Raw genomic sequence first — 24,664 nt, forward strand, 5'->3', positions numbered from 1 at the left:
TCTGATAATAGATGTAGATAGATGTAACTATGTAATAGATGTAACTATGTAGATATTCCATTAAAAAAATCTGCCATTTCCAGCTACAATATTAATTTACAACATTAACAATGTCTACACTGTATTTCTGAGGGTAAAGGCGGTCAATCAGGAACCAATTGGATGCTCGAGAGGGGGGGCGTTCCTGCAGGTGCAGGAATGCCCACATGCAGGAACACCCCGAATTGCGGGTCGCAATCACACAGTATTGGAAGCCGGAGCCGAAGGGAATCTCGTTTTTCTTTATTTTATCCAAAGTGTAAGGTTCTCGTTATTTTCATTTTAGAAGTTATTGGATGCGTTTTCTCTGATTTTATCTTCCACGTTCAATGTAGATACCTCTCACGTGTGTGCGGTTTTGAGTCGATTGCGTTTGACAGTGCAGTGGCTTTCACCGTGAGCCAACTCAGCGTTTGGTTAGCCATGGAGCCAACGTTACTAATTAGCTAGCGATTTATTCTTACCATTATTAGTTAGCATTGGGTAAACCATTCGGAGGGTGGTTGACAAGCGGTATCGCTAACTAACCGCATACATATCGGCATTTCTTCAATTGTCTCGTAACCCATGATCTTGTCATCGATATTTTTTTTAATCGAATTTGTTGTTACGTTAGCTAACGTTGAAGATAATTAGCTAGCTAAAAGGAGCAGGTGAGCTGACACCTTGTTTGACAGCTAAGTTAACGTTACTGTTAGCCTTCTTATCTAGCATAAGAAGAAAAGGCTAACTTGGTTGCTGCGTATTGTCAGTGTGAACTGTCCGTTTAGCTAGCTAACGTTAAACATTTGGGAACTCAGCACTGCACTAGCAGCTGCTAGCTTACCCTACACTAATGTTAGCCTGTCTGTGTACCAGCAGTAGCTAACGCGTTAGCAGCCTTCAACTCGAAAAAACACCCATCGAAGAAGCTTTCATTGAGAGAAGACTCATCTAAACGGTAAGCGAGAGTTTTTCAAATCTTCTACCAACCACTGTAAATGAGCTAACTAACTAGCTAGTCTACCTAATGTACTTGCCAGAATATACCGACCCTATCGTGAAGCTATTTTACACTGAGCTGCACTGAAGTCTGAACTCAATCATGGCTACATTAAGACACAATGGAGCTGGTGTGAGATATGGGTTGGAAAACGTACCTCAATGTAGGGATGGGATATGCCACTGTACTCCAAATCGTACCTTTTATCAACACTGCTCTTTAAATACTGCTAGTTTTCCCTGAAAACTGCCCTTTTTGTCCTCATGTTAACTAGCAGTCGCCAACAGCAGCCATTATGAAATTACATGTTGGGTTGAACAACAAATGAGCTGATTGGCTGACACTGCCATTCCAAAATGGTTGCGGTGGCTCCTGCTAGTTAGTATTATGACGAAAAGGGCAGTTTTCCTGGAAAACTAGCAGTATTTCAATCTTCTCGATGTGTCCATGTGGATGAAGTTAACTTGGAGTACAGTGGCATATCCCATTCCTGCATTGAGGAAAGTTTTCTGACCCATATCTCCTGTCGGCTCCAGTGTATTTAATGTAAACATGATTGCACTCCGAACTCCGTGTATTGGCATGCGGCACTTGGGGTGGACACCCACCTCAATCAATGAGAGAAGATTTGAAATGGACAAGATGGTGGCGGAAACATTGGATTACTTCATGGAGCAAAACATTTATTTCATTTAATAACGGAGCATTTTTTTCAATTCAAATTAATCCTCTGCAACAAGACATGGAAATTTAGAAGACGTGTTGTCTTCCAAGTCGCTGTGCTATGCTTTACACAAACTACTTTGTAACGGCTGTATGGAAGTGTAGCTATATTTTGTTATGGTCTCAACATATGCACAGTGCCAAGCACTGTGTGTGTGTGTGTTAGTCATTGCCCCTCTACCTGTATTTTTGGGAGAATAGTTGATTTCTGGACGCATTGTTGGATACCCTACATATCATACAGTTTACTAGGAACTGTGTTGTGGGGGGGATTGAAAGCTTTACTGGAAATATAGCCTCAGCCTGAGCCTACATGTTTTGGGAAGCACTATTCAAATACTCTTAGTTGTAAGGGGATCAAATACCCATCATATACTATACAGCCTAAACTAACTGTACTCCACAATCTGGTTTGAATAGCATGGTCTATTAGATTAGTTAATGTAGCCAACTTCAGTCCCCCCCCCAACTCATCTTGCCTAATGAGCACAAAAGAGATTGGATAGGAAAAGCATGTAGTGCAGATGAATGTACGCTGCTCACTCCCTGTGCAGCAGCAGCATATAGTAAATTGGTGTCAGAATGTTATGGGTGGGGCATGTGGTTTTTAGAGAGTAGCTTGTGTGGTTTTAGGGACAGGCTTGTCTTCAGAAGGTTAACCATTGATTCAACAGTCTGCTCCTAATGAAGCGGCAGTGTGGTGGGAGTTGCCTGCTGTGGCTGCCTGTCTCTGTCATCCACCTCAATTTGCTATTGCACTGGTGGCTGTACCCTAACTGTCATTTGGTACATAAACACACGTAAATATGCAGTTTCCCTTATTTGAGCCTGTTTAGTTTACATTTTTTTGTTGGAACATGAAAAGGCTCAAAAGAGACATCTGATTTTCTATCCTTAGTTTGTACCATGTGTTATCTAGCCACATTTAAAACGTTTATTTTAATTTATAGATTAACTGGTTTGACTAGATTAGACATACAATTGATAGGCCTATAGATGGAAGTTGTATATCATAAATATAATTCTTTGAGATGGTGATTTGATAGCCCTGAGTAATTGTGATTCAAAGTGATGAGTCATCTCATTCTGTTCTACCCTATTCAAAAACACTTACATATTGTGTATTGCCTATTCTCCCTCTGAATGGCACACATACACAATCCATGTCAAGGCTTAACAACTCTTCTTTAACCTGTCTCCTCCCCTTCATCTACACTGATTTGAAGTGGATTTAACAAGTGACATCAATAAGGGATCATAGTATTCACCTGCTTAGTCTGTCATGTAAAGAGCATGTGTCCTAATGTTTTGTATCATATCTATCTGAGAACTAAAAATCACCTAAATTAAAGCTAGACAGGAAGATCTGAAAATACCCATATCAGTGTTAATTTTATGTTTGAGCAAAGAACACAGTATAAACCATGGCAAAATTAATTGAATTCCATGAAACTTGCTTTAAAACTGCATTTTTCACTCAGCTGCATTGCAAAATGGGAGTAATTGCAGGAAATCAGCTTTAAAAACAGAAATAAAAAAAAGCTCTGCTCCATGGATAAATTTGTAGAATTGCAGGAAGTTGGCTTAAAAATGCAACTGTTTCTATAACTTTTTGATCCGGATAAAATCCTGGGGTAGATTCACCGCCATAGAACCCTATCCCTACTCATCAGTTTGTCTACCTGAGATCTGCTTCTGTGTTTGCAGCAGCAGCGGCAGTGGAGATGGTGGCTTTTTCTAGAGAGACGTGAAGAGATATTTATAGATCTTTGCCTGAGCACAGATCTGGTGCTACTGCTGCTTCTCTCTTTCTCCTCCTCTTTCCCCCCTCTCTCTATTCATCCTCTCCCTCCCTCTCCTTCTATCTACCCCCTCGATTTATCTGTGTATCTCTCCTTCTCGCTGTCTTTCCCTCCACGCCTTGTTAGATGTATATAATCCTTCCACTGCTTGCTAGATGTAAATAATTGATCAGACCTGGAGGCTGGGAGGGAATAGGTGACTGGTTGCAGGGCTCTGGGTCCAGGTTTACATTGGACGTGTGTGTGTTGGTTGCATGGCTGTGGGTCCAGACTGGATCAGACCTGCCATTACTGTCAGTAGCTCGACTTCCATCCAATTGAGGACAAATTTGAATGCGAATATTCTAAAATCTGTATGAAAACAATATGCACATTGTCCCACAAGATGTTTCCATCAATTGTACTTTTTTTGCGGATGAAAAGCTGTGTGTGATGATGTAGTGCACATGAAAATAACTTTTTAAATTCCCATGTATGGAATTTACAAAATACAAGTTACTGGTTTTATCCCAAAAAAAGGTTGCATTATATAGCGACTGTTCCCACTCTGGTCTTGGCACGTGTGCTCTTGCCAACAGCTCACAGATACAGTGCAGGTATAGACTACATGATGACATTGTTGTGGACAAAGTAGCAAGATAATTTTTTTGTTGTCAAACTGCAGTCAAGAATCGATCATCATGTCACCAGAATAAGACCCTCGATATTTATTGGAAAGGAGCATCATCGCTGTGCACTTTCGCCACCCTGTGAAGTATATAATTTATTTAATCTGTAATTTTTAGCCTAATAAACTGCATGCTTTCCCAAATCGTAGGGGGAGGACCCCACAACATATCATCCATCGCGTGACTCCAAGTTACTTTGGTATGATGGTTATTATATAAATATTTCACATAAAATAATTTCCCACCGCCAATTCTAGCAATTCTATTTTACAGGCAGAAAAAGATCCCACCATGTCTAGCATATTTTATTTTGTCGACATTTGGTAAGTTTACAGACATTAGCTGTTTCAGTCAGGCCTGTCGTGACATTATTTTATTCAGTCAACATGTACTTTTATCGCAGAAAAAGGTTGGGAGGGGGGGGGAACTGGTTTGTGCTGCAAAGCAGAGGATTGAGGCAGCAAACCACTCACTGGGAGAAGACATGAACCGGTATCGAGGGGGAGAGAAACTGGATCATCAGTCATCACTATTAGAGCTGATATTTCAGTCACAAGATGTCCAAACAAAAGCATGCAATAAATCCATTGTTGTGAGATGTATAAATTTGGGGCAGCAGGTAGCCTAGTGGTTAGAGCGTTGGACCAGTAACCGAACGGTTGCAAGATCGAATCCTCGAGCTGACAAGGTACTGTTCTTAGGCCGTCATTGAAAATAAGAATTTGTTCTTAACTGACTTGCCTAGTTAAATAAACAATTTAACCTTTAACAATTTAACCTTTAACAATTTAACCTTTAACCTATAAAATATATACAAAAAATAAATGGCAATAAGATTTGGCTTCAGCTGCTGGTCGTTCTGTGTTTTGGGGGATTGGACATGTTATCACTACGCTAGGAGTGTGAATGGTTAAACATTAAAACGAAATGAAAAATGTTTCTTCCACAAAATTAAAGGCACATTGCAGTTATCACGAAACTACCACGAACAGGTCCCGATCATCATAAAGGGGAAAAATAAAAATGTAACATACCCAATGCAACAATGCTGTAACGTTAGTATAAGATTTGCATCGTTCAAATTATATGCCATGAATATAAGGTGCTCGGCGCGTCATCGTTGTTAAGTTGAAAAATGGCAGTGAAAGGTATGTGACTGCAGCGAAACAGCCTGCTCTGCCCCCCAGTCAGTACAGTATCGAGTCGGCTGCTGCTCTCTGTGCTTTTAGCTGTCCCTACTTTACGTAGCTATATATCTTTATATATTATTTCCATACTGTATATATATCTATATACTGTATCGATTTTATTTCTATATACATTTTTCTTTCCTCCGCTCCTGACTGCATATGCTGCCATAGAAATTGAATGACTAGAACGTACATCCCCATTCAAGTCAGTGAGGGCATAATAGGTGGTCATAAACGGTTATGACAGTTTTATTTTCATGACTGTCTTCATCCATAACCTTCGATTATACGGTAATTGTGCAAGCTCTAATGTTTATCAGTGCAGTGCGCAGCTAGCTAAAACTCCATCCCTGTGTTTGTTAGTGACGCTAGCTAGACGCAAGCAGGCTACAACAATTTAAATCAGCTGATGAAATTACTTGTGACCGATATAGCCTACTTGTACAGGAATATAGATGTTTTTACAACTTTCTCACTGTCTATCAGAGTATGCATCTGTCTGCCCCAGTGCCTTTGTATCATTGTGAGTGAGCCATGCACAATTTAGGTCACAGGAGACAATGGTCCCAAATAGATTTTTAATTTTGGAATATTGATAAGTGGCAGTTGATGTCAAGTGCGCGTTGTCTCTGCTAATTTAGGTTAAAACACTTAACAGACTAGATTGATCAATATTGAACACAAGGGCAAGTGGCAACTCGATAAAGGGGTTATGGGCCATGTGTTTGGTTTGAGATTCAGCCTGTGACTACATTTGATAGAACGTCATAGCCCCCTAGCGTTCATACGGAACTGGACTATCATACGCAATAGGACCAAAATCTGCACGTGGAGTTGTAATGCTTTGATTTTGTTTGAATTAAGCAACAATATTGTACATTTTAACTAGCCTAAAATTTGCCATATTTTTGTCATGATGCATGAGAGCGTGTGCGCATGCATGCATACATAACGGTGTCTGCATGTGAGAGAGGTGCATGCAGTTCATACTAGAGGTCGACCGATTAATCGGAATGGCTGAATAATTAGGGCCGATTTCAAGTTTTCAAAACAATCGGTAATTGGTATTTTTGGACACCGATTTGCCTTTTTTTATTTTTATTATTATTATTTTTTTACACCTTTTATTTAACAAGGCAAGTCAGTTAAGAACACATTCTTATTTAGCTATATTTTGTAGCTATAAGTTTAGCTATATTTTGTGTAGCTATATTTTGTTATGGTCTCAACATATGCACAATGCCAAGCACTGTGTGTGTTAGTCATTGCCCCTCTACCTGTATTTTTGGGAGAATAGTTGATTTCTGGATGCATTGTTGGATACCCTACATATCATACAGTTTACTAGGAACTGTGTTGTGGGGGGGATTGAAAGCTTTACTGGAAATATAGCCTCAGCCTGAGCCTAGATGTTTTGGGAAGCACTATTCAAATACTCTTAGTTGTACGGGGATCAAATACCCATCATATACTATACAGCCTAAACTAACGGTACTCCACAATCTGGTTTGAATATCACAGAATAGCATGGTCTATTAGATTAGTTAATGTAGCCAACTTCAGTCCATCACTCATCTTGCCTAATGATGCATGAGAGCGTGTGAGAGCGTGTGCGCATGCATGCATACATAACGGTGTCTGCATGTGAGAGAGGTGCATGCAGTTCATACTAGAGGTCGACCGATTAATCGGAATGGCTGAATAATTAGGGCCGATTTCAAGTTTTCAAAACAATTGGTAATCGGTATTTTTGGACACCGATTTGCCTTTTTTTATTTTTTTATTTTTATTTTTTTATACACCTTTTATTTAACAAGGCAAGTCAGTTAAGAACACATTCTTATTTTCAATGACGGCCTAGGAACGGTGGGTTAACTGCCTCGTTCTTGGGCAGAACGACAGATTTTTACCATGTCAGCTCAGGGATTCGTTTTGCAACCTTCCGGTTACTAGTCCAACGCTCTAACCACCTGCCTTACATTGCACTCCACGAGGAGTCTGCGTGGCAGGCTTGACTACCTGTTACGCGAGGGCAGCAAGAAGCCAAGGTAAGTTGCTAGCTAGCATTAAACTTATCTTATAAAAAACAATCAATCTTAACATAATCACTAGTTAACTACACATGGTTGAGGATATTACTATGTTATCTAGCGTGTCCTGCGTTGCATATAATTGATGCGGAGCCTGTTAATTTCTCATTGAATCGCAGCCTACTTCGACAAACGTGTGATGATTTAACATTGAAGGTCATACAATGTAACAGCAATATTTAGACTTAGGGATGCCATCTGTTAGATAAAATTTGGAACGGTTCCGTATTTCACTGAAAGAATAAACGTTTTATTTTCGAAATGATAGTTTCCGGATTTGACCATATTAATGACCTAAGGCTCGTATTTCTGTGTGTTATGTTATAATTAAGTCTATGATTTGATAGAAGCATTCTGACTGAGCAGCGGCAGGCTCGTAAGCATTCATTCAAACAGCACTTTCGTGCGTTTGCCAGCAGCTCTTCGCAATGCTTTAAGCATTGCGCTGTTTATGACTTCAAGCCTATCAACTCCCGAGATTAGGCTGGTGTAACCGATGTGAAATGGCTATCTAGTTAGCGCTAATAGCATTTCAAACGTCACTCGCTCTGAGACTTGGAGTAGTTGTTCCCCTTGATCTGCAAGGGCCGCGGCTTTTGTGGAGCAATGGGTAATGATGCTTCGAGGGTGGCTGTTGTCGATGTGTTCCTGGTTCGAGCCCAGGTAGGGGCGAGGAGAGGGACGGAAGCTATACTGTTACACTGGCAATACTAAAGTGCCTATAAGAACATCCAATAGTCAAAGGTATATGAAATACAAATGGTATAGAGAGAAATAGTCCTATAATTTCTATAATAACTACAACCTAAAACTTCTTACCTGGGAATATTGAAGACTCATGTTAAAATGAACCACCAGCTTTCATATGTTCATAAGCTTTCATAGCTTTCTTACATGGCACATATTGCACTTTTACTTTGTTCTCCAACACTTTGTTTTTGCATTATTTAAACCAAATTGAATGTTTCATTATTTATTTGAGGATAAATTGATGTGATGTATTACGTTAAGTTAAAATAAGTGTTCGTTCAGTATTGTTGTAATTGTCATTATTACAAATAAATAAATACATTAAAAAAAAAATAATCGGCTGAGTAATCGGTATTGGCTTTTTTGGTCCTCCAATAATTGGTATCGGTGTTGAAAAATCATAATCGGTCGACCTCTAGTTCATACCTGTGTGTGTGCGCGCGAGAGAGTGTTAGGCCTGGGTGGTAACCAGATTATCTTCAAACCGACCTTGTGCCATACCGGCATTGAACACAAGGGGTGCTTTAAAAAAAAACACTGAGCCTTTGCTCCAAAGGTTAGCAGTGCTAACAAATGCATATAAAATGCAATAGAGCATGCTAACTAAATGCTAATGAGTGCATTGCAAACAATTTATATAGTGTCTGACCTAAAGTATTTGCAGGACAGACATCCCAGCTCATATTTATACAAGTAACAAAAAAATGATTTGCTGTTACCAAGCAATGCTTGGTTTTGGAAGAAGCCCACCACTAAATAGCATGTTATCAGCATGTTAAATGTGCAACTGGAGGGGAAAAAAATCTAGACCACCTTTACGTACATACCCCAACCAGAAGCCATGGATTACAGGCAACATCCACACTGAGCTAAAGGCTAGAGCTGCCACTTTCAAGGAGCGGGACTCTAACCCAGAAGCTTATAAGAAATCCTGCTATGCCCTTCGACGATCCATAAAACAGGCAAAGCATCAAAACAGGACTAAGATCGAATCATACTACATTGGCTCTGACGCTCGTCGAATGTGGCAGGGCCTGCAAGCCATTACAGATTACAAAGGGAAGCACAGCCAAGAGCTGCCCAGTGACACATGCCTACCAGACAAGCTAAACTACTTCTATGCTTGCTACGAGGCATGTAACACTGAAACATGCATGGGAGCATCAGCTGGAAGACTGTGATCATTCTCTCCTCAGCCGATATAAGTAAGACCTTTAGACAGGTTAACATTCACAAGGCCGCAGGGCCAGACGGATTACCAGGACGTGAACTCCGAGCATGCGCTGACCAACTGGCAAGTGTCTTCACTGACATTTTCAACCTCTCCCTGTCTGAGTCTGTAATACCAACATGTTTTAAGCAGACCACCATAGTGCCTGTGCCCAAGAACACTAAGGTAACCTGCCTAAATGACTACCGACCCGTAGCACTCACGTCTGTAGCCATGAAGTGCTTTGAAAGGCTGGTCATGGCTCACATCAACACCATTATCCCAGAAACCCTAGACCCACTACAATTTGCATACCGACCAACAGATCCACAGATGATGCAATCTCTATTGCACTCCGCACTGCCCTTTCCCACCTGGACAAAAGGAACACCTATGTGAGAATGCTATTCATTTACTACAGCTTAGCATTCAACACCATAGTGCCCTCAAAGCTTATCACTTTGTATGATATGTATGATTTTCTCCTTCCTTTTGAGCCCACGGCAAGAAGGCACCAGAGCCTACCGTTATAATGGGTTCTCTCTAGATAACACAGTACATGGAAAGCATGAGGTGTGGCTAACATTTGCAAGCTTGAGCTAGCATACACACTCCGTAGCACAGAGTAGATCCTCCATATGACGTTGAGAAATAGTGCATTTTAGGTAGTTTAGAAGACATCTGGAAATAAGTGAATAAATATGTAATAACGCAAAAACATAACTGTTTGTTCTACACTAACTTTTGTCTGAAAATTAAATATACATTTTACTCTACTACGTTACCCACTCCAGTCAGCAGATGGCGGTGTGGGAATTTAAGGCAATGCTTTTGGTGTGATGTAAAATCTAGTGGACGGAACGCTTCTTTCAACAGCAGCAACAGTTTGTCCGCCACCTCGGTAGCTTGCTAGCCAAAATAGCCAAACCAATAAAGCTCTTTAGACGCTTTAGTGTATATTAGCCACGGTGTTTTAAACCCTCTTCTGTCGTCTAGTTAGTTATCCGATTTAAATTCATATTTACGGTGTTGTTGTTATTAGTCAGCTAGCGGGCTGGTTAAGTTAGCAATGACCTAGCTAGCTAACATCCTCGACCATGTAGTCACTAAACTACTCTCCTCCTGCTAAAGAAGAGGAGGTCTGCTGGACGGAGGTAGAGGATATCACAGTAAAACAAGAAATAGAGTGAGGCTGTTACAGTTAAAAATTAAGACGCGTTGAGTGAAAGAAGGACTTTACTGTAAAAGAAGTGGAGGATGTAGTTTATGGAGTGAAAGAGGAGGAGGGGGAGATGACTGTTACATGGATAAAGGAGGAAGAAGAGGAGGAAACTGGATTCTGGGCCCCGTTTCCAAAACACATTTTAAGGCATCCAATGATGAACTTAGCCGTATGATGGTTTTGAGATACCGGGCCCTGATTAACACTAGTAAGTACTGTCTTAAATGCTTCTACACCTGCATTGCTTACTGTTTGGTGTTTTAGGCTGGGTTTCTGTACATCACTTTGTGACATCAGATGATGTAAGAAGGGCTTTATAAATACACTGCTCAAAAAAATAAAGGGAACTCCAAGTCAATCACACTTCTGTGAAATCAAACTGTCCACTTAGGAAGCAACACTGATTGACAATAAATTTCACATGCTGTTGTGCAAATGGACTAGACAACAGGTGGAAATTATAGGCAATTAGCAAGACACCCCCAAAAAGGAGTGGTTCTGCAGGTGGTGACCACTGACCACTTCTCAGTTCCTATGCTTCCTGGCTGATGTTTTGGTCACTTTTGAATGCTGGCGGTGCTTTCACTCTAGTGGTAGCATGAGACGGAGTCTACAACCCACACAAGTGGCTCAGGTAGTGCAGCTCATCCAGGATGGCACATCAATGCGAGCTGTGGCAAGAAGGTTTGCTGTGTCTGTCAGCGTAGTGTCCAGAGCATGGAGGTGCTACCAGGAGACAGGCCAGTACATCAGGAGACGTTGCCCTCCTACGGCCTCCTCCACAACACAGCAGCAGGACCGCTACCTCCGACTTTGTGCAAGGAGGAGCAGGAGGAGCACTGCCAGAGCCCTGCAAAATGACCTCCAGCAGGCCACAAATGTGCATGTGTCTGCTCAAACGGTCAGAAACGGACTCCATGAGGGTGGTATGAGGGCCCGACGTCCACAGGTGGGGGGTTGTGCTTACAGCCCAACACCGTGCAGGACGTTTGGCATTTGCCAGAGAACACCAAGATTGACAAATTCGCCCTGTGCTCTTCACAGATGAAAGCAGGTTCACACTGAGCACATGTGAGAGACGTGACAGAGTCTGGAGACGCCGTGGAGAACGTTCTGCTGCCTGCAATATCCTCCAGCATGACCGGTTTGCCGGTGGGTCAGTCATGGTGTCGGGTGGCATTTCTTTGGGGGGCCGCACAGCACTCCATGTGCTCGCCAGAGGTAGCCTGACTGCCATTAGGTACCGAGATGAGATCCCCAGACCCCTTGTGAGACCATATGCTGGTGCGGTTGGCCCTGGGTTCCTCCTAATGCAAGACCATGCAAGACCTCATGTGGCTGAAGTGTGTCAGCAGTTCCTGCAAGAGGAAGGCATTGATGATATGGACTGGCCCGCCCGTTCCCCAGACCTGAATCCAATTGAGCACATCTGGGACATCATGTCTCGCTCCATCCACCAAAGCCACATTGCACCACAGACTGTCCAGGAGTTGGCGGATGCTTTAGTCCAGGTCTGGGAGGAGATCCCTCAGGAGACCATCCGCCACCTCATCAGGAGCATGCCCAGGCGTTGTAGGGAGGTCATACAGGCACAGAGGCCACACACACTACTGAGCATCATTTTGACTTGTTTTAAGGACATTACATCAAAGTTGGATTGGCCTGTAGTGTGGTTTTCCACTTTAATTTTGATTTTGACTCCAAATACAGACCTCCATGCGTTGATAAATTTGATTTCCATTGATAAGTTTTGTGTGATTTTGTTGTCTGCACATTCAACTATGTAAAGAAAAAAGTATTTAATAAGAATATTTCATTCATTCAGATCTAGGATGTGTTATTTTAGTGTTCCCTTTATTTTTTTGAGCAGTGTACATTTGATTGATTGGTGAACAATCTAAGGACCCTGGGAGTAAACACCTCCCTCTGCAACTGGATCCTGGACTTCCTGACAGGCCACCCCCAGGTGGTAAGGGTAGGTAACAACACATCCGCAACGATGATCCTCAATAAGTGGGCCCCTCAGTTGGTGTGTGCTCAGTCCCTCTACTCCCTTTTCACTCATGACTGCACGACTCCAACACCACCATTAAGTTAGCTGATGACACAACAGCTGTAGGCCTGATCACCGACAACGATGAGACAGCCTATAGGGAGGAGGTGTGAGACCTGACCGTGTGGTGCAAGGACAACAATCTCTCCCTCAACGTGATCAAGACAAAGGAGATGATTGTGGATTACAGTAAAGGGAGGACCGAGCACGCCCCCATTCTCATCGATGGGGCTGTAGTGGAGCAGGTTGAAAGCTTCTAGTTCCTTGGCGTCCACATCACCAACAAACTAACATGTTCCAAGCACCACAAGACAGTCGCGATGATGGCACGACAAAACATATTCCCCCTCAGGAGACTGAAAATATTTGTCATGGGCTCTACAGCTGCACCATCGAGAGCATCCTGACAGGTTGCATCACTGCCTGGAATGGCAACTGCTCGGCCTCCAAACGCAAGGCACTACAGAGGGTGGTGCGTATTAGAGGTCGACTGATTAAGATTTTTCAACGCCGATACCGATTATTGGAGGACCAAAAAAAGCAGATACCGATTAATCTGCCGATTTTTATTTATTTGTAATAATGACAATTACAACAATACTGAATGAACACTTATTTTAACTTAATATAATACATCAATAAAATCAATTTAGCCTCAAATAATGAAACATGTTCAATTTGGTTTAAATAATGCAAAAACAAAGTGTTGGAGAAGAAAGTTAAAGTGCAATATTTGCCATGTAAGAAAGCTAACGTTTAAGTTCCTTGCGCAGAACATGAGAACATATGAAAGCTGGTGGTCCCTTTTAACATGAGTCTTCAATATTCCCTGGTAAGAAGTTTTAGGTTGTAGTTATTATTGTAATTATAGGACTATTTCTCTCTATACCATTTGTATTTCATTAACCTTTGACTATTGGATGTTCTTATAGGCACTTTAGTATTGCCAGTGTAACAGTATAGCTTCCGTCCCTATCCTCGCTCGAACCAGGAACACAACGACAACAGCCACCCTCGAAGCAGCGTTACCCATACAGAGCAAGGGGAACAACCACTCCAAGGCTCAGAGCGAGCGAGTGACGTTTGAAACGCTATTAGCCCGCGCTAACTAGCCAGCCATTTCACTTCGGTTACACCAGCCTCATCTCGGGAGTTGATATGCTTGAAGTCATAAACAGCGCAATGCTTGACGCACAACGAAGAGCTGTTGGCAAAACGCACTAAAGTGCTGTTTGAAAGAATGTTTACGCGCCTGCTTCTGCCTACCACCACTCAGTCAGATGCTTAGATACTGGTATGCTCACTCCGATTATACACGCTAGATAATATCTAGTAATATCATCAACCATGTGTAGTTAACTAGTGATTATGATTGATTGATTGTTTTTTATAAGATACGTTTAATGCTAGCTAGCAACTTACCTTGGCTTACTGCATCCACGTAATACGCAGTTTCCTTGTGGAGCCGGGGCCAAGCTTCCTGCCTTCCAAGGACCTCTATACCAGGCGGTGTCAGAGGAAGGCCCTAAAAATTGTCAGACTCCAGCCACCCTTGGCACTCCGTTTTCTCTGCTACCGCATGGCAAGCGGTACAGGAGTGCCAAGTCTAGGTCCAAATGGCTTCAAAACAACTTCCAAGCCATAAGACTCCTGAACATCTAATCAAATGGCTACCCAGACAATATTTTCATTGACCCTCCCCTCTGGAACACTGCTGCTACTCTGTTATTATCTATGCATAGGCACTTTAATACCTCTACCTACGTGTACTTATTACCTCGACACCCGCACATTGACTCTGTACTGGTACCCCCTGTATATAGCCCCGCTATTGTTATTAAATGCTGCTCTTTAATAATTTGTTATTCTTATCTGACTTTTGTTTGTTATTTTCTTAACTGCATTGTTGGTTAAGGGCTTGTAAGTAAGCATTTCACTAAGGTCTACACTTGTTGTATTCGGCGCATCTGACAAATACAATTAGATTTTATTTAAATTAGAAGAAATTTATGCACAACTGCAGAGAATTTAGCACATTTTAGACAGTTAAAGTGGATCTGACAGCGTTTTAACTATGCAAATATTTAACAAACAGACAGTCATGTAAGTAAAACATATCATATTCCCAGTTTATGCTACGAAACCAACTTTATAAGTGGTTTTAAAAATAGATTCTAATTGACTCAATTCCATGACGTACAGTAAGACATTGTTTGCAGAATAGGTAGATGCAGTTCAATGCATGAGTAATATAGTTCACCAATACATTTCTTAGTGGTCCAAAAAATACTGCTATCAGGTTGTAAATCACAGCTGGCCTGGTGTATTGTTTGCTTCCTCCACCCATTCAGGATGCACTGTTTTAGTTTCAGTTTTCAGACAGGTGAAGAAGCCGAATGTGGAGGTCCTGGGCTGGCGTGGTTACACGTGGTCTGTGGTTGTGATGCCGGTTGGACGTGCTGCCAGGTTCTCTAAAACAATGTTGAATGCAGCTTATGGTAGAGAAATGAACATGCAATTCTCTGGCAACAGCTCTGGTGGATGTTTATTTATGCCAATTGCTCCCTCCCTCAAAACTTGAGACATCTTTGGCATTGTTGAATGATAACTGCACATTTTTAAAGTGGCCTTTTGTTGTCCCAAGCACAAGGTGCATCTGTGTAGTGTCCAGACTGTTTAATCCGCTTCTTGATATGCCAGTTGTTAGGTGGATGAATTATCTTTGCAAAGGAGAAATGCTCACTAACAGGGATGTAAACAAATTTGTGCAATTTGTGTATGAGGGGAAATAAGCTTTTTGTGCGTATGGAACATTTTTGGTATTTTTTTATTTCAGCTCATGAAACACTTTACACGTTGCTTTTATTTTTGTAGAAGGTAAATAAAAAATCCAAACTGTTCCATGGATCAATACCGGTGTATATAGTAAAATATGGTATATTGCCCAGCCCTATGTTACGCTGCATGTGGACATTGCACAAACATGGACAGCTTGAGTGTAGATGCATTTATCAACACAAGATTGTTGGGCCAAAGACAAAAAATGATGCTGTAAATTGGCTATCATAGTGATTTACAGCATGTTATCACTTACCTAGAAAATCAAAATAAGTTGTGTTTGGAGTACAACCACAGAACAAGGAGAATAAATATCTTTGATACAACTTCAGCTGTCCCAGAACTAGTATGGCATTCTATTTTTATGGTCTATTAGGATTTGGCTGTCTAACCACACACTGACATACACAGCTCTCTGGGTGAGGTTATGTCTTCAATGCTCAAGTGGGTGATGAAGTCCATTCCTACTATTTAATGCAGAGGTCTCCAACCTTCTCTAGCTCTTCTCCATGTCCTTACTGCACTACTTTCTCTTGTACACTGTTTTCTACCTAATATACCTGGGTAAAATAAAGATCAATAAACAACTCTGGAGGGGGGCAAATCAATTTGAATTCACACCCCCAAAATTGTTTTGTTTTCCCTGGTTTTAGACTTTTTTGTTAAATTACAATTGTTCATATAGAAAATTGGATGTTCTGATTCCATGTCAATGCACAACTCAGACTACCAATTTATTTTTTTAGGTCTCAAAGAAAACTAACATACAGTTGAAAGTCAGAAGTTTACATACATTTTAAACTCAGTTTTTCACAATTCCTGACATTTAATCCTAGTAAAAAATGCCCTGTCTGAGGTCAGTTAGGATCAACACCTTATTTTAAGGATGTGAAATGTCAAGGGGGTTGAGAACTCACATACACTTAGGTTGGAGTCATTAAAACTAGTTTTTAAACCACTCCACAAATTTCTTGTTATCAAACTATACTTTTGGCAAGTCAGTTAGGACATCTACTTTGTGCATGACACAAGTAATATTTACAACAATTGCTTACAGATTATTTCAGGTTTACCTGTGGATATATTTCAAGGCCTACCTTCAAACTCAGTGCCTATTTGCTTGACATCATGGGAAAATAAAAAGAATCAGCCAAGAACTCAGATTTTTTTTTGTAGAACTCTAAAAGTCTGGTTCATCCTTGGGAGCAATTTCCAAATGCCTGAAGGTACCACGTTCATCTGTACTAACAATAGTACGCAAGTATAAACACCATGGGACCACGCAGCCGTCATACCGCTCAGGAGCGCAAACGACCTTGTGAAGATGCTGGAGGAAACAGGTACAAAAGTATATGTATGCACTGTAAAACGAGTCCTATATTGACATAACCTGAAAGGCTGCTCAGCAAAGGAAGAAGCCACTGCTCCAAAACGACCATAAAGAAGCCAGACTACGGTTTACAACTGCACATGGGGACAAAGATCGTACTTTTTGGAAAAATTTCCCCTGGTCTGATGAAACACAAATATAACTGTTTGGCCATAATGACCATCGTTATGTTTGGAGGAAAAAGGGCGAGGCTTGCAAGCTGAAGAACACCATCCCAACTGTAAAGCACGGGGGTGGCAGCATCATGTTTTGTGGGTGCCTTGCTGCAGGAGGGACTGGTGCACTTAAAATAGATGCGATCATGAGGTAGGAGAATTATGTGGATATATTGAAACAACATCCCGAAACATCAGTCAGAAAGTTAAAGCTTGGTCGCAAATGGGTCTTTCAAATGGACAATAACCCCAAACATACTTCCAAAGTTGTGGCAAAAGGGCTTAAGGACAACAAAGTCAAGGTATTGGAGTGGCCATAACAAACCCTGACCTCAATCCCTTAGAACATTTGTGGGCAGACCTGAAAAAGCGTGTGCGTGCAAGGAGGCCTACAAACCTGACTCGGGTACACCAGCTCTGTCAGGAGGAATGTGCCAAAATTCACCCAACTTATTGTGGGAAGCTTGTGGAAGGCTTTTATTAGTGTATTGTCGTAGAAATTCTACACATGGACACTCAAAGTCAATCTTAAATTAATCATTGTTTATTAACAACAAGCTGGAGAGGTCACAGTCAAACTTAAATGCATAAAGTACCAGTCTGAAGTGAGCTCCCCCGGGGCAGTCCTGTTCTCTTTTATATACTGCTTACACATACAAGTTATATTTGCATGATTCATCGTTCTTAATTCATCATTATTGTTTGGTTCATGCATGTAACCGACCAATACTGGTTCATGCATGTGACAAACCAATACCTCACGAGGATTCTCCTCTCCAAGCTGAGACCTTGAAACTGAGATATACCTTTCCATTCTCAAAACAAAGATCTGGGCTTAATACCAAATTGAAACATACTGATAGTGAGGATTCCTCCCAGGCACGTTCAATCAGTCACTTGCATGAACACAGAAATTGGTTATTAACATTTTCCATCGCATTATTTTCATATCTGTTTTAGCACTTTGTATGTATATATTTTTTCCACACAAGTATTTGGACAAATCCACTTACTGTATCAAAGTAGTCCAGAGTTTAGTATTTGGTCGCATATTCCTAGCACGCAATGACTACATCAAGCTTGTGACTCTACAAACTTGTTGGATGCCTTTGCAGTTACTTTTGGTTGTTTCAGATTGTTTTGCCCAATAGGAACAGAATAATTAATGTGTTGTCATTTGGAGTCACTTTTTATTGTAAATAAGAATGGGATTTTTTTCCACACTACATCTATGTGGATGCTACCATGATTATGGAGTATCATTAATGAATTGTGAATTGTGATGAGTGAGAAAGTTAGAGGAACCAATGCCTAGAACAAATTTGCCTAGAAGGCCAGCATCCCAGAGTTGCCTCTTCACTGTTGACGTTGAGATTGGTGTTTTGCAGGTACTATTTAATGAAGCTGCCAGTTGAAGACTTGAGGCGTCTGTTTCTCAAACTAGACACTAATGTACTTGTCCTCTTGCTCAGTTGTGCACCGGGGCCTCCCACTCTTTCTATTCTGTTTAGAGACAGTTTGTGCTGTTCTGTGAAGGGAGTAGTACGCAGCGTTCTGCGAGATCTTCAGTTTTTTGGCACTTTCTCGCATGGAATAGCCTTCATTTCGCAGAACAAGCATAGACTGACAAGTTTCAGAAGAAAGGTCTTTGTTTCTGGCCATTTTGAGCCTGTAATCGAACCCACAAATGCTGATGCCCCATATACTCAACTAGTCTGAAGAAGGCCAGATTTATTGCTTCTTTAATCAGAACAATAGTTTTCAGCTGTGCTAACATAATTGCAGAAGGGTTTTTCAAATGATCAACTTTCCTTTTATAATGATAAACTTGTTTTAATGATAAACTTGGATTAGCTAACACAACGTGCCATTGGAACACAGGAGTGATGGTTGTTGGTAATGGGCCTCTGTACGCCTACTATGTAGTATTTTCCATAAAATAATCTGCCGTTTCCAGCTATAATAGTCATTTACAACAATGTCTACACTGTATTTCTGATCAATTTGATGTTAATGGACAAAAAAAAAAATTTTCTTTAAAAAATTAGGACATTTCTAAGTGAACCCAAACGTTTGAACGGTAGGTTATATGGTTTAAAATGCGGTGCAATTTCGCCAGCCATTTCTGAAAAGTGCAAATTTCATCTCTAAGATGGTCCCTGCATTCAGTATAATGTTAAGTGGACATTCCTTCCCTTTCTCTTCATATTGGATATTTATCCAGCTCCTATGAACAGTTTGGATGTGTGTAAAACCCTCCGGTTTGTTGCCTTGTCTTTATTATTATGCGCCCACGGGGAGCAAATATGTTGCTTATAACTGTATTTAGACACAGCCTATTTAAAACAAGTTTTGTTTTTATTAGAATTATACTGTCTTTTTAGGTCTTATTTATAGCCTGGTGAATTGAATCTTGCTTATTGACTACGTTGGCAAGTTCATGTCCAGACAGCAATTTGCAATTGATAATTTGCAATTAGGCCAGTGTGAATGCTGTAGCCTGTGTTTTAACCATTTTTTCTCCATATTGGAGCAATGCAATTAGAACAATGTGGACTGCAAACATGTTCAAAATATTAAGCAAATGCGGGACATTTAATGAACTAGGTTATTACGGACTAACAGATTTGAGAACGAAATGGGATGAAAGACCATAAATACGCAACTTGGAATAACCACATATTTAGCCATGGAGCATGTTCTGATTTGCCAGTGAGGGGGCAAGCTTTGACACACCCACCTCTTGTTTATAATCTCAACCCAGCCCTTTCGCGCCGCTACTGGTCCCGTAATTCCGGTGAAACATTTAATTTCAAATCCAAAATACTGGAGTGTAGAGCAAAATGTACAACTGTTATCTTCACTGTCAAAAAATTTGTATGTTCTATGATTTTTTTTTTGTGCACACTTAATTCAGTGCATCGGTCTGATTATTTCTCAAGGTAAACTGAAATTCCAATTTTCTGAATTGACCCCAATCCTGCTGTTCTTCTGACCCTTTTCAAGTCCAATCCAGCCTCTCTCTTTCTGATGCTGCTGAACTTTTGACTGCCTTTACACATTCTGTGCTGCAGTGAGTGCTTGTTGCAGGCAGGGAGAACTACGGAAGATGATTCAAATCCATTCATCCTGTCTAGGGAATGATCTTTTCCCCCTGCTAATAAGCTCTTTCTTGCAATCTTTTCTTTATTTTTTTTCTTTCTTTATGCCCATCCATACCCCTGCAGTGCATTTCTCCTACCAACACCAGTTTGTTTTTCATCCAAACCCAAGGGCACTGAATGAGACTAGTGTAGCAGAGAATCTAGAGCTGTTGGTTGTAATTGAGGACTTGATGGTTAGAGATGGTCACATGGCTTGCTCTTGTGAATCTAGGTTATATGTGGCTTCCTATACAGCAAGGAGGGATGCAATGCAAACCTTGGAGTGGGTGAATGGAGGAATGAACATTTCATTGTCCGTTTCTCGTCATTGAAGTGTGTCTTGTCGTCGTGCTGCTCCCCCAGTGACATAGTCCTTTAAACAGCTGGGTTTCCTCACTAGCCCTGGGCTGCCTGTCAGCACAATTATATTGTTACTGAGAGAGAAAGGGAGTGCGAGGAAGGGAGGGTTGGTGAAGGAGTAGAGTAAGGCAGAGCAGTGTGCACATGATATAGTGAGAGGAGAGTGCTTGCTCGCTCTCTCGCTCACCGTCTCTGTGCTTGTACACTTCATTCAGAAAAAGGGGCAGTCAAAAGAGGGGTCCTTCCTTCCTCGTTTACAAAACCCTCGACATAGAATAGCTCCGACCATGTACAGCTAGCTAGAATGGACGGAGAGGACAGACCAGACCGTGTGTGCTCCCAGACCATAAAATAAGCTTTAGGCTAGATGACCGTGGGGGACGGATGGATTCTCCTCGGATACAGTCAGTTTTTATTGAGACTAAAGTGATGTCAGCGATCTGCTAGCGTAGCGATATGTTGTAGCCTGTCGTTCCACCCGATCATTCATCCTGCAAAACCTCTGCATGGGAGCTGCAAATCTCTAAACACAGTAAGCAAGCGATGTGTGTTTGCGTGTGCGCCACTGTGTTTTGTATTATTCACATTTACCAGTTACGCCGAATGTGTCAAAGTTAAACTTCAAACTATTATTCAGTGGATTGCCTTAGCTTATCACCTCTTATCGGTCTCTGTTCATGTCCTGTCTTTTGTAACGTTGCTAAAGTATGATTTAGCTTCCTGCCTGGCTCTACGATAGCTGACACCTATCTGGAGCTTAGAATAGCTTCTATAAAGTACAGTTTTATAGGGCTGGGAATTGCCAGGCATCTCACAATACGATATTATCACGATACTTAGGTACCGGTTATGTATTTTTGATTCTGTGACTTCATTGTGATTCGATGTTCCAAACATATTGCTCACCATGTGTCTGCTGCAGGGAGATGAGAACATTAGAAAACAAGTTTTGATCAGTCAAGGAAATAAAAGTGCTGAAAACAAATTGGCTCCCTATTTTAAAAAGCTATTTTGGAAAATGTTGGTGCAGATACAACTAGCACAAAAAATATTATTGCAATATTGTCAAAACGATAAGATATCATTAAAATAATATTCCGGTATGTAACTTTCCATTTGTCCCCATAACTACGGTTTTATAATCAATCTCTTTACCCTTCTGTAATCTGTTCACCTGCATTGGTTTTTAGATGGTTTGGATGTACTGGTTTTAATTGTGATGTTAATGAAATCACTGACTATCTATGGACTGTTACATTTTATTAGTGGTGCATGTAGGCTATGCTGCATAATTATGGCTTTATATATTGTGCTAGTGTGTGGGTTGGCTAGTGTGAGAACACACACTTTGGTGAAGACAGTGCTGAGGTAATGAGGAATTCCCTGCTACTGTGTTGGCCTGCGGGCGGGAGGGAGGGGAGGGGAGGCCGGGGCAGGGGGTGGAGAGTTGACAGGAAGGGTCTGTCACTTTGGGACCTGTCATGGAGCAGAGAGGACGGAAGGGAGGTAGTAGAGGGAGGGATAACAGAGACTGAGCCAGGAGAGATGGAGACAGGGAGTGAAAGAAGTGGGGAGGAAGGGAGTGGGAGCGAGGTCACCCCGTTGGTGGCTTAGTTGGTTTGTGCATCTATGCAGAGAAGAGGGGGGGGACACACAGACAGAATTCGTCATAAGGAGCCTGCTATCCATGGAGATGTGTACTGTAGCTATATGTAACAGCAAATAGATGATTCTTACAAAACATTGGGTTGGAACATCTGGCTAACTGTTAAGACTAACACCGAACATAATGTGCTAGGAACAGAGAGAGGGGTGGAGAAAGTGGGTGCAGGTGACAGAAGAAGAGAGGGTGGGTAGGAGATGGAGGGAGAAAAGAGTGTTTGCTAGAGGGAGACGGCGAGAGAGAAGAGCGCTTGCGAGAGAGGGGGAGAATCTCAATTGCGTACTCCCCGCATCCTTTCTCCTCGCCTCCTTCTCTCAAAACCCATTGCATGAGAAAGCCAGAGGTCCCTCCCCTCTGACCTTCTCCTACAATGGGTTTTGAGAAGGAGGTGAGGAGATAGTATGCAATTGAGATCCTCCCAGAGACTGAGAAAGAGAGCGCAGCAGCAAAATCCTCTTGAATAAAAAAATCTGCTGCTATTTATAGCATAGTGTCTTCTTCTCTCCTCCCTCACACCAATCGCTCTCTCTTGCGTCTCCTTCTGTCTCATTTGCTCTTTCAGGTGAATGAAAATCTGCCTTTACCCCGTAATGCTTGGTCTCGCCTCTTTATACTATAGCCATTTTACCGAGGCTTCTTTGTCAGCAGATGGTTTTTATGACTGTCACTTTGTGTTACTGTCTGTTTCTATCTAATGTGGGGAGTGTTTAGGAAATCTATCTCTGGTGAGACATGGGAGATATGTTGATGGGTGTGGTTCAGATAGTATGGATTAAATAAGGTGTTGCCTAGGTTTTAAATGTCAATATCAGAGGCTTTTAAGCTGCTATTGATTTGCAATATACACCCGAGAGCTTGACATTAACATTTTTTGCCACTTGTCCTTTGGACAAGTAGCAGGGCACTACGCTGACTTAAATGTTTAAAAACATTTTTTTTACAAGGGGAGCACATGTGCACCTAAGTTGAATAATTTAGGCACACACAGATGTTTAGGAGCACAATGAAAACATTTTGAGGTAATAAAGCTAGAATCCTTAATTCTAGGTGCACTGGTGCTCCTAATTTAACATTCCCAGGTCACACATCAAAATATTTACTCGCACATTCGAGTAAAATGGTCGCAATGTAGAGCCCTGAGTATGCCAGATTTAATTTGTATTTTTTACATTTCTGAAAGCTAAAGTCACTTAAAAAGAATTGTCTGTAACACCATGGGCCGAAAGACTGTATGGTCGTTATCAAGGCATGGCCAATGTTGAATAGAGGGAAATCCCAGTTTTCCAACGGTGTCAATTGTCCTCATATTGAGGATTTTACAACCAAAATATATAGGATTGTATAATTAACGCGCGTCAGTTCATCAACTGCGTGTTAGCCATTTGCATCCCAAAAGAATTCCGGATATTCTGAAGGCAAAGCCTCAATTTCTCTGGGAATGGAATTCACAAGGTGTCAAGTATTCCACAGGGATACTGGCCCGTGTTGACTCATATTCTTTGAGTTGGCTGGATGTCTTTTGGGCGGTGGACCCTTCTTGATATACACAGGAAACTGTTGAGTGTGAGAAACCCAGCTGTGTTGCAGTTCTTGACCCAAACTGGTGTGCCTGTCGAGGGCTGTGGCGGTAATGAAATGTTGTCAGCCGGTTATTGTCATACACAATGCCACACATGTCTCAAGTTTTGAGGGAGCATGCAATTGGCATGCTGACTGCAGGAATGTTCACCAGAGCTTTTGCTGCTTGAGAATTGAATGTTCATTTCTCTACCATAAGCCGCCTACAACCTAATTTTAGGGAATTTGGCATTACGTCCAACCGGCCTCACAACCACCGCTCACGTGTAACCACGCTATCCCAGGACCTACACATCCTGCTTCTTCAACTACAGTGAGACCAGCCTCCCTGACTGCTGATGCAATTTAGGATTGTTTCTGTCTGTAATAAAGCCATTTTTATGGGGAAAAACTAATTCTGATTGGTTGGGCCTTGCCCACCCTTGGCTGCGCCCCTGCCCAGTCATGTGAAATCCATAGATTAGGGCCTATTTATTTGATTTAAATTCAGATTTTCTACTATAAACTCAATAAAATCTTTAAATGTTGCATGTTGTGTTTCTATTTTTGTTCAATATATATTCCCGTCTCTTACATTGCGTGTTCTGATAGGGTTGATTCTCCAGGGGGCAGAGGGCTAGGCTGGTGGGAAGGGAGCAAAAGGAGTGGCTGAAGAACCTACAGGTTTATCTATGGGCTAGTGCTGAGCGATTAGTGTTTTTTGAGGTTGTTTCTGTTAGATAATACTCGTTGTTTTCCATTTTGGTTTTGATAACATTTTAAATGTGCGTTATGAAAAATGTACATTGAAATGATTTTACACCTTTTT

General features: G+C 41.4%; 1 protein-coding gene across 2 annotated transcripts in view; it reads left to right on the plus strand.

Annotated features, from left to right (window-relative positions):
* Window positions 1–426: 426 nt before the first annotated feature.
* Window positions 427–24,664, plus strand: part of LOC139413228 (R3H domain-containing protein 2-like) — a 70,724-nt gene continuing 46,486 nt past the window's right edge. For both annotated transcript variants that reach the window (XM_071160365.1, XM_071160366.1), the window contains exon 1: window positions 427–979. The gene's annotated coding sequence lies outside the window, so the exon portion shown is untranslated. The remainder of the gene's footprint in view (window positions 980–24,664) is intronic.

Source organism: Oncorhynchus clarkii, chromosome 7 (assembly GCF_045791955.1).
Source record: "Oncorhynchus clarkii lewisi isolate Uvic-CL-2024 chromosome 7, UVic_Ocla_1.0, whole genome shotgun sequence".
Lineage (NCBI taxonomy): Eukaryota > Metazoa > Chordata > Actinopteri > Salmoniformes > Salmonidae > Oncorhynchus > Oncorhynchus clarkii.